The sequence below is a fragment of the Tyto alba genome, unplaced genomic scaffold, assembly GCF_018691265.1.
Source record: "Tyto alba isolate M040663 unplaced genomic scaffold, T.alba_DEE_v4.0 Super-Scaffold_40, whole genome shotgun sequence".
Classification (NCBI taxonomy): domain Eukaryota; kingdom Metazoa; phylum Chordata; class Aves; order Strigiformes; family Tytonidae; genus Tyto; species Tyto alba.
In genome coordinates this window covers 8,069,905-8,086,588 of record NW_024881316.1, presented here as the reverse complement: position 1 = coordinate 8,086,588, position 16,684 = coordinate 8,069,905, and positions in this window count along the sequence as shown.

Genomic DNA, 16,684 nt, shown 5'->3' with positions numbered 1-16,684 from the left:
ACCAGAATACGATAGGCTGTCCCATCTGGAAACACTTAAACAGCATTCACTTATTAGCAGATGACTGTGGAACAGATTTATTGGTGTATAAAAATGTAAGTCAAATTTATTAGATCATGTGTTCATAAGTACATTATTGACATCATGCTGCTTATGAAGAATCTTCACTTTAGAATAAAATGCAATAATTTCCTGCTTTACATTAAAAAACTTAAGAACAAGTTTTGAAAAGAATGTATTAAGATTAATCTTAATTTTGAAAACTAACATATGTAAAGATAATTGCTTGCTTTATTAATGTATTTCAGAAGTAACCAGGTTTTTTAGCCCTGTGAATAAATTAAAATGGTACTTATCTTATTAATGGCAATCCCTTCTATGCTCTATCTATCTGGTGTATTGGTAATTAAAGATTTAGATGCCCTTTGCCTGATTCTCCTCAGTGAGGCAGGTAAAATCACAGTCTGTGACTAACTTTACAAATCCTCTAGATTATATATATCAATGTCCAGTGTATACTCATTTTGAAAGTTCTAGAAACATAAGTATAGATAAATCTAAAGGAACTGCCATTTCACAGTCCCCATTCATTGAGAAATTACAGCTGGAAAGGAACTTGTTCTCTGATAATATATAGCAGTACGAACAGACTTAAACCAAAGACCTGATATATACTTCCCTGCACTCATGTTTGAGAGGCTGACAAGTGACATCATGTTGCCTTTTTTACACATATTGATAAGGATATGGTAAAGAACTGTGGATTAGATTCACCAGCAGCACTGGAATGTCTAACTTTTAAGTGCCCAGGAGACTAAGCTTCCCAGGCTTTCCTATATAATGCACCAAGAAAATACTTTTAGCAAAAGTATTTGCAAAAACTAGCATAATGAATAGGAAGCCCTGAAACCACAGTCATCTAAAATGTTCCATAAAGAAATGCAGCATCTGAGCCAGAGGGTGAAAGTCAAACTAAGGAGGCTGGATTCAGCTGTCACTAGAGGTTCAGGGTTCCTTATAGATCTTGGTGTTTCTCAGTTCAGTTCAAACTGATTAATATACCATAAAATATGTGGGGAATTTTCTTATTTTAGCTAGTAGCTAGAAGAATACTGAAGAATACTTTTGGAAGGAAGAGGCAGATATTATTTAAATCCAATGCTCGTATTTCTTCCTTTTGTTCTCCTTCCTGCTTACACAGAATGGAGCTTGATCATTGTTTTAAAATATAGTGAGATTTCTGGAGGTTGCTCATTGGTATCTGATCCTCTCTATGTTCCAACAGAATTTGAACAACCAGGAAGTTTCACCAAATTCAAATTGTTTTCCTTTCATTATCATTTACTTTTTTTCCATTATATTATCTGATGAAAAATGGTCAGCAATAAGGCCAAGAAAACAGGCCATAATATCCTTGCTTAAGCAGCTGAACAGGTCTCTCTGGGTAGAACCAGTCCTGTTCCATCATTCCCATGGCATGGAAGCATACACTTGGAAACATATCTTCCCTCATCACCCATGGGTCCAATTTCCTCCTTTCTTCTTGCACTTGATTAACTTGATTATGACCACATTTCTTCTCTGATCCCAATTACAGTCTGGTTGGTGGATGTCGTGGTTTGAGCTCAGGGGGCAACTGAGCACCACATGGCCACTCACTCCTCCCTTCCCTCTCAGCAATGAGAAGGGAAGAAATAAGCCAGACATGGGATTCAAGGTGGGACAGGAAGGGATAAATCATCCATTGTGTTCATGGGCAAAAGACAGACTCATTAAGGGAAGAAAAAAAAAAACCCATAAGTTTATTACAGACACTAACAACCACAACACTTAACAGAGTAGGACAGTGAGAAGCATTGCCATGTCTTGAGAACACCTTTCCCCACCCCTCCCTTCTTCCCAGGCTCATCTCTGCTCCCGATATCTCTTCTGGAATTTCTTCCCCCTGCTCCATCATGGTCCCCCTCTCACAAGAGACAGTCCTCCACAAATTTCCTCCAATGTGAGTCTCTCCCATGGGCTTCAGCCCTTCCCAAGCTACTCTGGCATGGGACACCTCCACATGCTGCAATCCTCCTAGCGCCAAACTACAACAGCGGGGCTACCTTTTCCCACAAGATCCCAGCCTTCTTTGGGCACAGTCACCATGGTCAACCATACAAAACACATCCTAGGCCATAAATCAGTGTCTATTCCACTGCAGACCTTCATGAGTGCCAGTGGGGGGGTGCCCTGCCGTCTCACCACAGGATACAGGGGGGTCTCTGCTCTGGCACACCTCCCCCCTCCTTTCTTCCTCCATTCCTCCACTGACCTTGGTGTTCACGCAGCTGCAGGAACTCCTCCTCACAAGTCCCACTGCTCGTCACCACGTCCCTTCTTAAATACATTATCACAGAGGCACAGCTGATTGGCTCGGTCTTGATGCAGAGGTGGAGTTGACTTGGAGCTGGGGGAGCTTCGAGAAGCTTCTCACAGGGGGCCACCCCGATAGCCCCCTCCCCTGTTACCAAAAACCCCACCACTCACTCAAACCCAGGGCAGTTTAGTCTTGCTTGATATTTTAATAAGTTCTGTGACTTCAACTAAAGACAATGTACTCATGGAAACAAGAATAAATTAATATACACAAGGCTGGGAAAGTAGGACACTTATAATGTGGATGATTAATAGTATTTATGTGAATTAAAATCTGAATTTCTAGCGTACTGATAACCTCGTAAGAAGCTATGACCACCATTCAGCATTTGTAAAGTCTAAAATATGCAAGTGAGAAATAATCAAAAAGTTTAACGTGACTTAAGATGTTAATTTTACAGCAATTTCATTTTATATAAATACATTTGAAGTAAGAATGACCTAATACTTTTTGTTATATTCATGCTTTGCAAGTTTATATTGCAATCAGTCAATTGTTGCTATTTAATAATATGAAAAAAATATACAATGTATAAATAGAGATGAGTAGGACTTCTGGAATATGTTACTTGCACAGTTTCATATTTTCATACATTTTTATTTTACAAAAGAAACTCATGGGCTTTTTTTTCTGAGATGTTATGGGAGGTTGAACTGAGGACAAGAAATTCTAAATTCTTCAATTTCTGCTCTGATATAGATCAATTTTCATGCTGCAGATATATTATCATCCCCGAGAGAGCATCGAATGTGTAAATAGATTATAAAAGGTTAATAAGTATCATAAGCATGTTAGGCTTAATACCATGTATCAGAGCTAATCATAAGCATATAAGTAGGAGATTTTACAGTTAACCTATTGATCCATTGAACTCTATAGCAATTTACAATAAATGGCTGACCACTCAACAAGTCATATATAATCCTTTATTATTCTTCATATTTTCCCATTAATAAAACATATTCTAAAACAAAACATTATCAAATCCATATATAAAGCTTCTTCTCATAAATGGCTAGGTTTAATTAGTGACTACTGTCACTAGTTTTTTTGCGATCTCTGTTTTATGAGCTTGAATAGCTTTGGGGGCTCCTGCCCCTTCCATTCTGCTTTAATCTTGTACTGGGTTTGAGTGAGTGGTGGGGTTTTTTGGTAGCAGGGGAGAGGGATACAGGGGTGGTCCCCCTGTGAGAAGCTTCTCAAAGTTCCCCCAGCTCCAAGTGAACTCCACCTCTGCATCAAGACCGAGCCAATCAGCTGTGCCGCTGTGATAATATATTTAAGAAGGGACGTGGTGATGAGCAGTGGGACTTGTGAGGAGGAGTTGCTGCAGCTGCGTGAACACCAAAGTCAGTGGAGGAACGGAGGAAGAAAGGAGGGGGGAGGTGTGCCAGAGCAGAGACCCCCCTGTATCTTGTGGTGAGACGGCAGGGCACCCCCTCCCGGCACTCATGAAGGTCTGCAGTGGAATAGACACTGATTTATGGCCTGGGAGGTCTTTTGTATGGCTGACCATGGTGACTGCGCCCAAAGAAGGCTGGGATCTTGTGGGAAAAGTTAGCCCCGCTGCTGTAATTCAGCGCTGGGAGGATTGCAGCATGTGGAGGTGTCCCACACCAGAGTAGCTCAGGAAATGCTGAGGCCTGTGGGAGGGACTCACGTTGGAGAAAGTTGGTGTCCCACATCAGAGCAGTGTAATTAAACGCTGCGGCCCATGAGAGGCACTCACGTTGGAGGAAATTTGTGGAGAACTGTCTCCTGTGAGAGGGGGACCATGCTGGAGCAGGGGGAAGAAGTTCCAGAAGCTCTCCCACCGAAGATGTAAGAAGTGGCAGCACTGACTGCACCTCCCTATTCCCTGCCACCTGCACCACTGGAGGGTAGAGGTAGAGATATCAGAATCAGAGCTGATCCCAGGAAGAAGGGAGGATGGGGGGAAGGTGTTCTGAAGATGTGGCAATTCTTCTCACTGTCCTACTCTGTTAAGTGTTGTTGTTAGTGTCTGTAATAAACTTATGAGTTTTTTTTTTTCTTCCCTTAATGAGTCTGTCTTTTGCCCATGAACACAATAGGTGATTTATCCCTTCCTGTCCCACCTTGAATGTCATGTCTGGCTTATTTCTTCCCTTCTCATTACTGGGAGGGAAGGGAGGAGTGAGTAGTTGTGTAGTGCTCAGTTGCCCTCTGAGCTCAAACCACGACAATTCTTCTCTCAGAAAATTCTTCTTTTTTTTTGAAGAAAAAGCTATTTTTTATATAGGAATAGTTATTCAAGAAATATTGGTGCAACCTATGTATTATACAAAACTTTACCAGTTTACTGCTACCAAATTGTTTTGTTTTGTTTTGTTTTGTTTTTAGTACAATAAGCTACAATTAAAAATAATTAAAAGATGATGTTAAAGTCGCAAGAGTTATCCATGAAGCAGGGTGGGATATTGAGAAACTAGTACAGTCACTGTTCTATATAATTAGACAGAATTGACTCAATTGATACTTGTTATTAATTTATTTTTTTATTCATCTATACAATTCCTAATCATCATCAGGAACTTCTCTCTTTTGTTTATTTTAATTGAAGATCAGAAAATATATGTGACATAAATGTTGTTCCTATTAATATGCTTTTTTGAAAAGCACAACTGAGATTTTGAAGGCAGTGTTCCTATGTTTTACCTAAGTGACAGTAGACTCCCACCACCACACACAAATACAAATATTTCATTTGTGCAAATGGTAAATTTATGAACATTTTTCTGCTCTAAAGCTTACAACTACACTGCAGAACTGTGTGTGAAAGCATGTTTATAGCTCCTAACAGCACTGTAAGTGTTTAACCATAATTTCTAATGATATCAGCTGGACTTTACTCTAGAGATATATATCTGTTTAAAAATGAATTTCATAGATGCAAGGGTTTTTTCATCTAAAGAAACTTTATATTCACATTCATTGTGCATATTTGACCTCTGCCCTTTCATTCTCAATCAGAAAGAACGTGAGGCTGTTTTTTTCTGCCAAAGTGAGTAAAACTGCCATTCGCTCCATTAAAGAGAAATTCAGCTATTGATCTGATCTTTGCTCCACTGACATTGATTTTTGCTCTTTGTTTTGTCATTTGGACCTAGAACTGTCAATAAATTATTGACTGAAGAATAGAAAGTCAATCATTTGTATGCTCCTTAGAGCTTGTGAAAATTGAATTTATCTTCATATTCATTGACATTTTACTATGAAATTCTGAGCCTGTAATAAAGTTGTATCCAGTTATTCTGGGCTTGAGAAGTTTATGATTATGAAAGATAATTTTTGACACAATTAATTTACAGATTAATGACAACAGAAAACAACTCAGCATTAAATATCTATAAGTCAGCTTATGTAGTGTATCTTTTACAATAGATTAGAATCATACTTCTTCTGATAGAATGGCATTTTACATCTGTGCATCAATACCTGAATTGCTATTAGGTTTGATATTGGGTTCTTTTAACACAAGGAAATAGTAAATAAAACAAGAACAGAATATAGAAACTCTTCACAGGAAACTCTATCAACTGCAGATTTCAGTGCAGTGTAGAGCAGAGGGGTTGAAACGGAAAGGATGACTTCAGAGACCTTTTATTATTTATAGATTTACAAAGAAATAATTGCTAGATTTAATTTTCTATTTGGATCATTCGTTACGTCTACTTCGAGGAAATCTGAATTCTACGTTAAATGATATCAGATTTAGAAGCACACTTAGGTCATTAGTTTTTCAAGTAGCATTTTTTCAGGTCACTAGATTCTCTGAGAGCCATTTTTATGATACATTTTACTTGATACTTCTGCACATGGTCTTTCGATTGAGTCCTCTGGGTAAACTAACAAAGAGTAAAGGCCAAAAAAAAAAATGTAGGCAACTGTATAAAACATGTTGCCAAAGAACATTAAGTACAGTTTCATTTGACCCGATACCCTGAGTCAAATGCATACATTATTGGGAGATAGCCTCTAAAGGTATATGACAGGAAACAAACTGTCTCCAGTGTTTGAAGGAACTGCTCACTTGGTGCTTAGACACATAAGGAAGACAACAGAAATAAATACGTGTCAGAAAATACCAGTTCTTCTGAAAGAACATGTGTCAAGAATCATGACACAGATAAACTTTACTGGTGGTTATAAAAGCCTTAGAAGGGGAATCACAATGTTAGTGAAATGATTGGGAGCAGATTAAATAGAGCATGGTAGTATTGTAGAAGAAAAATTATCAGTATTCAGGACATATCCAAGTCAATCACAGTATTCTCATCAGTTTTCAGAAAATTTGTGTTGGTTGAGTTGTTGATGATGTTCTAGAGTCACTATCTAATGTTTTATAAAAAGGATCAATTCCTATTTTACTGATTCAAGATAAATAAATGCTGCCATAATACAAATGTGTCTGAAATAGACAGGGGAGATAATTATTTTCACTTTGAGAAATTCAGATAAAAGTGAAAATATTTAACTTTTGATTATACAGACAAGGAAAATAGTTTTTGTAGTAGTCCTAGTATTAATTTGGAATCAATACAGAATGGATAGAATATTGAAATTTGACAAGTTTTCATTGCAGAGAAGCCCCTTTCACTGTTCCACTGAGGAATGCACTATTATTAAATTGACCAGATGCACACTGTGTAGAGAGTTTCATTCACTTTCTGCACACACAACACAATTTCCTAATAAATGCTCTCCTTTACCAATGACAAGTCATGTGATTACACCCTTATATTCACATACAAAAATATGTATGAGACTGTGTGCATATAAAGAGGCCAGAAGTATGGAATTTTCCATGGGTCCACAGTTCTATGCAAAAAAAAAGAAAGCACTGTAATATGTTCCAGTTGAGTGTTCTGGTGGAATCCAGCAGGATAATGTCAGTATATACAATTGTTTGCATGATGATAGTTTAATATACTAAAGCCCACAGTATAATCACAGTGTGACTACTCTAGGTATGCAATGAGCACTCCAGCTTAGAGGTTATGTGTATTTTTTAACCATCAAAATTTCCTGATGTTGGTAGAGGAGATCTTCATATTTATTATCATAGCTCACTACTTGCTTATGATTTTTGTTAAGGATCTGGTCAAATACATAATAATTTCTACTCAACTCAAAAGCCAAATCAACACTGAGATTTAATTGATTTTGATGAATTTTGTGTTTTGCTCTTCAACCAAGTTCTAGAAGCTTAGTTACTCTATGTATAACATACACATTTTGTTGGACATAATTCTATACACAAAGAATTTTGAAACACTTAACTTTTTTATATATGAGAGGTGCCAGTGTACTTAAACAACAGTCTCCCTTTCTTTTAACAGAAGTGCCATGTGTCATGACACCACTGACAGCCAACATCTTTGAAAATTTATCTGAAGCAGAATCAAGTCTTGAAATTGAAGGAAATTCCATGGTTACCTGAATGAGGTAGCACACAACAGAACACTTTTAATATTTATATATTTATTTAGGCTCATAATGATCTATAGCTGCATATTGAAAGCATGAGAACTGTGTATTGAAAAGGGGAAAAACCTCAAAGGTAAGTTAAGAGGCAAAAGGTGGATGATCTCTTTGAAGATGAATAACAAATACAAATACTGAAGGTCTATGAAAATTATAGCTACCAGTTCTGCATATAATAATGAATTCTATACAGCAATTTGGACAACTGAATAAATAGGTTCCATGCTAGTACACAAACATGATCTACTACAGAGTTTTATAGAGTTTAAGTACATTGTGTTTTTATATTTTTGGGTCCAAATATTAAGAATAAAAAGGCTATTATGTTTTTCACAGTTCATTTCTGTTTTTTGCCCCACAGACCTTGCATGACAGGAAAATGCAATCCCAATTTAAGTCTGCAAAGTCACTGCTTCTCAGGGACTCACAGCCAGTGGTGTTTAATGACCCGTATTGACCTGCTCAGGAGGAAATGTTCTGCTGTCCTGAAACAGATGGGATATACCTTAGAAATACGTACTTATACATTATGTTTAATATTAGTATATTAGCTTACCACTCCAGTCTACTAGAAAAGATTCTAGAGAGATCTGATCACTGGGGAGGAAAAAAAAAAAAAAGCAGGAAACCTATAAATTGCTTGCCCAGAAGGGAAAGATTATTTTTGCTTAATTTAACTAAATCAGTTCCTTCACCTAGAAAACCAAGGTGTACATTCTATAAAGTTTTTTATTTATCAAAACAGCTTTAGTAAGCCATTACAATTAAAACAATTTTAGGTTTTCAATGACTAGCTTTATCTGTATTTTACCACACTTTTCTAGTCTCCTCAATGTAAGAGCAGAAAAAATTATTATGACTAAATCACTGAGAGAAATATGAGTAATCTATGTTATGAATGATCTTCCTGATTTTGAGTTTTTTTGTAGAGTGCTTAATTTATTTGTGTTCCAGACAATATTTTATCTAAATGTTGTATTGAAGAACCATGGTGTTCAAGAAGTGAAATTTGGAAAAGCCAATTCTTAGAAAACATCAATTTATTACAAACGTTTATCTGTATGTAAACATCTAGAAATTGGTAATAAAATTAAAAAAAAAAAAATAAAAATCTTGTCCTGTTTAATTTACATAGGAATTCTCAAATTCAAGCTTCCTGCAAGAAAAGGACTCAATTAAAATTAAGTCCCTTAAGAAACTTTCATAGAGCATCAAGAAAGACTGAATATGAGGCCTTTAACATAGGAAAAGTCCATTCTGATAGGCAGTTCTGTAGAAGTTTTGGCACTGATCTCAATCTTGAACCAAAGTGTACTTTTGTGGTAAGGATAGTTTGTTTGAAATTAATGAATTTCCAAAATTGACACATTAGTTTCTTTCATATCAGTGATCCCAGAGCACTGAGGAGCACAGAAAATATTTCATTGCAAAATATTTACACTTTCAGACTTTTCAGTTGCTTCCAACTCTGTTACTTTTGTCATCTAAAAAGAAGATAATATTAAATTAGTCTAGAGAAACTGAATCATGAAACACTTTTATCAAATGTAAAGGTGATGTGAATGTAAGACTATAAGTGACATTCAATTGGTTTCATTGTTTAAATATTAAGCATAGCTGTCAAAACATAATCAGGAAAAGCTACCAGGTTTTAGTCAGTCACTGCACAAACTGACATAGAACCCTGTGTGAAATTCTTTATATTAGATAGATAGAGAGAGAGAGAGAGAGATAAATACATAGCTAGAGATATAGATATAAGCATATACCTTCATTCATACAGTAATGAAGAGACCATCAAGCTTTTAATACTTCTGTTTCTTAATTGAAATATGTATCAGTGCAATAATTTTCTCCAAAAGTGAGAGAATGTTGTAAGACCTTAAGATTATGGGCTAAAAGTGGGGTTTTGTCACTTTTGTTAGTTCAATTGAATTAGATTAACACGAATGAAAAGCATGGGTTGGGAGCTGAAATGTGAACAACCTGAATCTTGATGTTTTAATTATAACATAACCTTTTAGCCCAGACACCTAGGTCTGGGAGTCATCAAGGATGGTCCCAAGAGAAAGGGATCAGCACTACTATTATGAAACATGATACATGTTTTCAATCTGCTTGTAAACTTTTCCCAACAAGAATTAAATCTTGAAGTGCTCAAAACACTACTTTGTGGGTTTTTAAGTCATTTTAGCTAGATCTTAATTCCTGATCAATATTGTCCCATTTGTTGGTATACCCATGTGCCCCATTAAAGATATGGGTATTATTCTCTTATTCTTTCTCCCTGATTTGCAACATGATACGCAAAACAGATAAAGTGGGATGAGATCACCCTGTGTTTGCTATTGTAACTTCATGAAATTGTATTTCAGTTAAGTAGATTTGGCATAATTTCTTAGGAAAACTATTAATCATTCTGTGCCAGGAAAAAAGATTTCAAATTTCCCTTAAGTGAAGTCAGTGGGAGTTGCAGTTATCAAAAATTTGCCAGCAATCTCCCAACAATTATGATTTTACATGGCAATTCTTGCAGAAAAAAAAAAAAAAAATGCCCTACTGAAAACTAGTCTGCCACTTTGAAGTAAAAAAAAAAATGTTATTAATTAACTGAACTTTCAAATTTCATTTAACTTTTATAGTCATATTATGTACATGTTTCTTTTGAAAATAAAAGTATTAAAAATTACTGTTACATTCTAGTTTACATGTTTTTCTCCCTGTGAAAATTATTGGTCTATACTATCCCTATTCTGTTATTCTTTAGAACAAAATTTTGGGGAGGAGCCACTTCTGGCTGTTTCTTGAGGACAGATGAGCCAGGAGTCAAGGTAACCAGTGACTGCACCAACTGCCCAGAGATCCCATGTGCCTGCGTGGTGCCAATGTGGTGACAATAACAAGCTCTGTCAGACATCTGCAGGTGATCATCAGAGAAGGTGAAGTAATGAGTGGGGTCAAGGGTCTGGCCAGGACATCCTGCCAGCACATCGTGCTTGCAGAGGACAGGACTACTTGTAATATAGGACTGAGGTCATTCCAGGAGACATGGCTGGAGACTGGCACTCCTGCACCACTTCTGGGACAGGGACTGACATCCCTGTGCTGTGCTGAAATGGACCATGGGCAAGCAGTGGGGAAGCCCCAGGAGATGCTGGAGTTGAAGACAGAGGTCTGATAGTGTCTTCACTTCTTCCACGTATACTGATTTTTATAGAGTTTTCCCATGGTCAATGCAGCTGGTCCTTGACAAACCTCCTATTGATTCTTAAAAGACTTTCTTCTGTATATCACATCATCTCAAATTCTATTCTGAATAGTAGTTTAAAATTTTACCTGAAGGTTTTAAGTTGAATTTTGTCCTTTCTAGCAGTTATCTAGGTCTCATATCTATGTACATTAATAAGATTAATAAACTATTTGTTGAGAAATGTAACAGAAGTTTCTGCTTTACGTGTGATATTTAATTTCCTCTCTTATTAAATCACTGTTAATAGCCATTTTTCTGAGAAACTTGGGTTGTCCAGTATGCTGTAGGTAGTCTTCAACAAGAAGATTACCTCATCAAAGAACTTGTCATCAGAATGTAAACAACTTTTAGTTTTATCTTTACTGACCTTAAGCACTACTGGTTTTTTCACTTTCTTCATGTTTTGATCATATTTGTATCTTATTTATCTTATCTGCTCTAATAGACAAAATACCCTACCCAAAAATGTGGTTGGGCAGATAGAACATTTATTTAATTTCAGACTATGCAGCAGGTTTTCCAAATGTCAAAATATTACTGTTTCTTGAAAACACTGGTGAGTACTTTTCCTCTACTATAGAAAACCACCATTTATAAACAAAACTGCCATTTTGTTGTCCTCTCATTTGTAATCATCTATATAATTTGCTGACAATATAGAAAAGACAGACACATTTATACAAAACATGCAATTTTGTTCCAAAGCACTGACACCATACCAGTGCTTTCATTGTTAGAATGCTTCTGTATTCTACCTTTTATACACAATATACACCTCAGCCTCAGCAACAGAACAACACCCAAATATCTAGTAGTTCAGTTCCTTTAAAATCACAACCTGTAAGTTCTGATACATATTTCACACAAATACATATTCACAGTTCAAAATTCTCAAGTTTAATCCTTTTTGCTGTAGCTTATGAAGAAACATGTAAAAATCAACTTCTGCTTTTGACATGATTAATCATAAACATAAGGATTATTCAGGTTTTTTTATTACAAAATGCCATGAAAATATCAAGGACAATTTTCTGCAGAAACATTTTCAATGGGCTAATCATATGGATTCTCATAATTTTCATATGCTCAGCAGCAACACAAAATACTGACTGGGAAAAATAAATTTAAAAAAATCTCCAAAATCAGTTTCTGTATTTACTCACATAGAAATAGAGGATCAGTAATGCATAAACCGAGCACGTTCATTTGTATATATCACGACAAAACTGTTATGGTACAGCCTAGACAGCCATCCAGCCTAAGAAGAAGGATCCTGATATCAGTAAGGTAATTTTTACACTGACAGTTCTTAAGGCTGTTGTTTGCACTGGCTGACTGATCAACTATCAACAAGTTGCTTGGAACACTGTTTTTATATAAAATGATGTGAGAGGTGAAGGGTAGCATACTACAAGCATGTGACAGAGGGACATGGAGACTCTTCACTTGGGAAGGTAGCACAAAACCAGAGACCTATTTAAGAGAAAGGTTCTACTTTGAAGAATATGTGCCTGATTCCACAATAAGCAGGGAGATCAGCTGCTGCTCAGATCTAATCTAAGCAGAAGCACATAAAATCTACAAGCAGGATCCACCCTTACAACCAACAAATGAGAATGATAAGAGCTAGTTAGTAACATTTATCATTTTATCTTCTCTTACCAAAAAAATAAAAAAAGGGCAAACTTTAATTAAATATAACACCTCTTCCAATAGTGGCATGATTTGACAAATCAAAAGTATTTCCAAGTTCTGGATAACAATATATGAAGCTCTCTAAATTTCACTTTCAAATTATATAGTACTAAGTCTGATTGAGAGCTTGGGGTTAGTTACCAGCCATCTCCCAGGCTCTAAGTAAAATGAGCCAAAGCTCGCTCAGCTTCTCTGGAGCTGAGGGAAAACAGCACTGCACAGCTCAGCTTCACATGGTTGAACTCTCCTCTATTCCCCAAAATGGTCTCCTCATACATGCTGCCTAAAGGGAACTGCCCCTGCCCTGTTTGGGACAGTGGCAAGATCCTAATCAGCTTGAATCGAAACCATGACAGAATCGTGCTAACCATTACTTTTAAAGGATGTAAGTGAACTTGCTTAGGTGTTTTGGCTTTACACCTGTCTGGCTAATATATGTATGTTAACCATATATGTGATTAATATGAATGAAGCCAGCAGTGGCGAAAACAGCTAAAATTGCTTCTTCTTAATGAATCTATGCAAGTTTTAGCTGTATCACATTTAGTATAGTTACATTCCTCCAACATATCATCAGCCTTGTTTGCCCTTATACTACTACTCCTAATTTTTATTTTTATTTTATTTTATTTTTTTTAAATTTTGTGCATGTTTCATTTGCTTCTTGCTGCTTCACTAGGAAAAACAGAAGAGTTGGAGGGAAGAGAGGAGCTCTTCTTGGTAAGACTATTAAGAAAAGATGTCAGCCTGAGAGGAGCAGCTCTCCAGCTCTGCTATTTAAGCTTTCCAAGACAGGTTGCAGTAAGGCAATCTCTTTTTCACATTTAGACTCTCCTTTCTTGCAGGCCTCATTTTTTCTCTGTGAGGCATTTAATCTCTTCCATCTTTTTCTTCATTCATGACCTGGTATCCAATTACAGTAACTATTCTTGCTTCCTCGTGTCAGCTATATCTTTTCAGTATTTATCATTTTCAAATACTATCTCTTACCACAGACTTTCTTCATATTTTTAGCCTTAAAAAGCCAATTAAAATTCACAGGAGCTGATAAGTCTAACGTTTTCCACTGTTTTTAGCGATTTTCATCACAGTCAGTTTTTATATGCAAATATAGTCTTCAGCTTGATATTTCAGAGTTAGGCAAAAAACATGGCTATTAACAGCTTATGATTCCTGCTGAAATTTGCCCCAGGTAAAATGTTTGATTCACTGTAGCTGAAGATCAGAATGATTAGAATATCAAGTTTAAATAGCTATTTTTGATGCTTCATTTGACATCTTAAAATGTGCACTCCTGTCCATTTTTAAGAGAGCTGGCAATTCTGACACAGATAACTGTCACAAGACACTACCTTTTATTGTATTTTAAGTAGGTACTAATTGCTACCTTCAAGCTAGGTGATTTTGCACAAACTGATATTATGCTTTAATTTAATTTATGTGTAATGATTACTTAAAATAAATACATTTTATACCATTTTAAAGGTGGTGTTCTGGTCTGCAGGTGTTCATAGGGCAAACTATATTTAACCCAGTTCAGTTTTTTCTGTATGTCCCTATACAGTAGCATTTTCAATAAATTTGGAATTTCAGTGCACAGAGAGACTTATGTATTCTTCATGTGAAAAAATAGCGATCATGATATTTTTCCAGTCCCACTTCAGGAAACATGCAGTGTGTTATAACATGCAAGAAAGTTCCCAACTGTTTTAATTCTCAGAAGACTGGAAAAAAGCATTTTGAAGTTCTTTTAAAATAATCTGAGAATAGAAACAACAAGCCTAGAAACTGTAACTAAGTGTCTTTGACTACATACTTATGAATCTTTTTAATATAGTATTTTAGTCACTGACATATTTCTCTCTAATTATATTTAATGTTCACTAATGCAATGTGTAAAATTGAAAAACAATTGGAAAGAAAATAGCTAAAAAAGGTTATTTATACGTACCTTCTAGTAAGTACTGCATTTTAAAACAAAAACAGAAAAAGGAAACAAATGCAAGAGCATCGAAATAACCTAACTAATATTATAAATTAGTCTCCAGCTAGAGATTGTGATAAGAAATAGAGAGACAGTGATGATGTACAAAGAGGAAAATGGATTTTTCATACAAGTAAAATCTAAAGTGATAAAGTTTCCTAGGTGTCTTGGTATTTACACAGAATTCCTGCTATTAGCAGCAGACAGTCAGAAGGTAATACAGAAAAAAATACCCTAACAATATTTTAAAAAATAAATCACTTATTATATTTATTTTACTTGCATGGATTATTTTATTTATTTCAGAAATGGTGAGTTGACAAAGCAGTGCATAATAAACACTTTTAACTTGTTAATTTTAGAAAGAAAGGCAAAATATTTCATAAATTTGTAGACCATGAAAGGCTTAAACATTAATAAACTCTCTTTCTGTTAAGGTTTCTGGATGTCTCAGAACCATTTGCCCAGATTTTTTTTTTTTTCCTGATGAAAATATACTTGATAAGGACTTCAGCTGTCCCTTCAATAAGTCGTTCTCTATCTTATCTCAGTTGCTAAAAATAAGCCTGGAAGAAAATAGCTGAAGCTGAATTAAAATTATTTTTGTATTATTTCACTGAATGTGATGTTACAATATATTTCATCCAATTAAAAAGGGACTTATTTTAGTCCAAACCAATTTTTTTTGAAACTCCTCAAGAAAAAAATAATTTATGCTTTTAATCAGAATTTTTCGAGTGGAAAGCCTATAACCACAATAATTTGATCAGGGATTAAAACCTTGTGTTGTGAACACGACACACTACTGTTCTCAATACCATATCTCAGGAAAGCTTCCTAACTACATATGCAGTGCTTAGAACAGAGGTCTGCTTCTCAAGCCTTCCTGTCATTCCCTGAATTGACAATAAAAATTTGAACTTTAGTTTTCCCAATAATTCTTTTAACAGTACAGAAAGATGGCATTCAGATAGGAATTCCTTACCTCTTGGAGAGGTTGTAGTTAAAAACACATCTGTGACAGAGAATAAGTAGTAGTAAAGAGCCTCAACTGTGTCATAAACATCTGAATTACACCTCATGTACTGACAGATTGCAGTTCCAAGAGCAAACATGCCCAGAGAGACTATCTGACAACACCTGGGGTTCACTCACTCTGTCTGAGGCTGGTTTCTCAGATCCTGCAAGACAGGAATGACACAACTGGTAGTAAATACAGCTCCCCAATTTGTAAATTTATTTTTGCCATAATTTTTCTGCTCCAATGTTTTGCAAGCAAACCATTTAATCTAATTTCATAAAATGTCTCAGGAAAACCAAAATGACAATCTTTCTGTTCCCATCCAGTGCAGTTCCATAGCTTTAATCAAGATTTTCTAAAGGTGTACTCTAGAAGAATGTTGTTTAATGCTTCTTTAGACCATTCCGGATAGCCACAGAAGGCTTCTTCTATAATGATTTCAATATTTTCCACTATTCCTATTTGTTTTTCAATACTGAAAGACCTCTCATATTGTTAATTCTTCAAATCTGACAGTATTTGCAATTCCAAGATTTATATGACATAAATTAAATTACTAATAAAATAATATGCTTTAAATGAGTACTATATAAATCTGAGTCTTACCAGTAATTTCAATACAGCATACTACAGCTTAAAATACTAATTCAATTACAGATAGTTTGAGAAAGGTGCATTTTGTATCAGACAAAATCAAAAGGTCTTTATCTGGAAACAAGAAAGCAAGTAATTAGCATCTGGGAAATTGTTAAAGGTTGGAGCAGCTTATAGGACTTTGAACTTTAAAAAGAATTGTCTGTTACAAGCAAT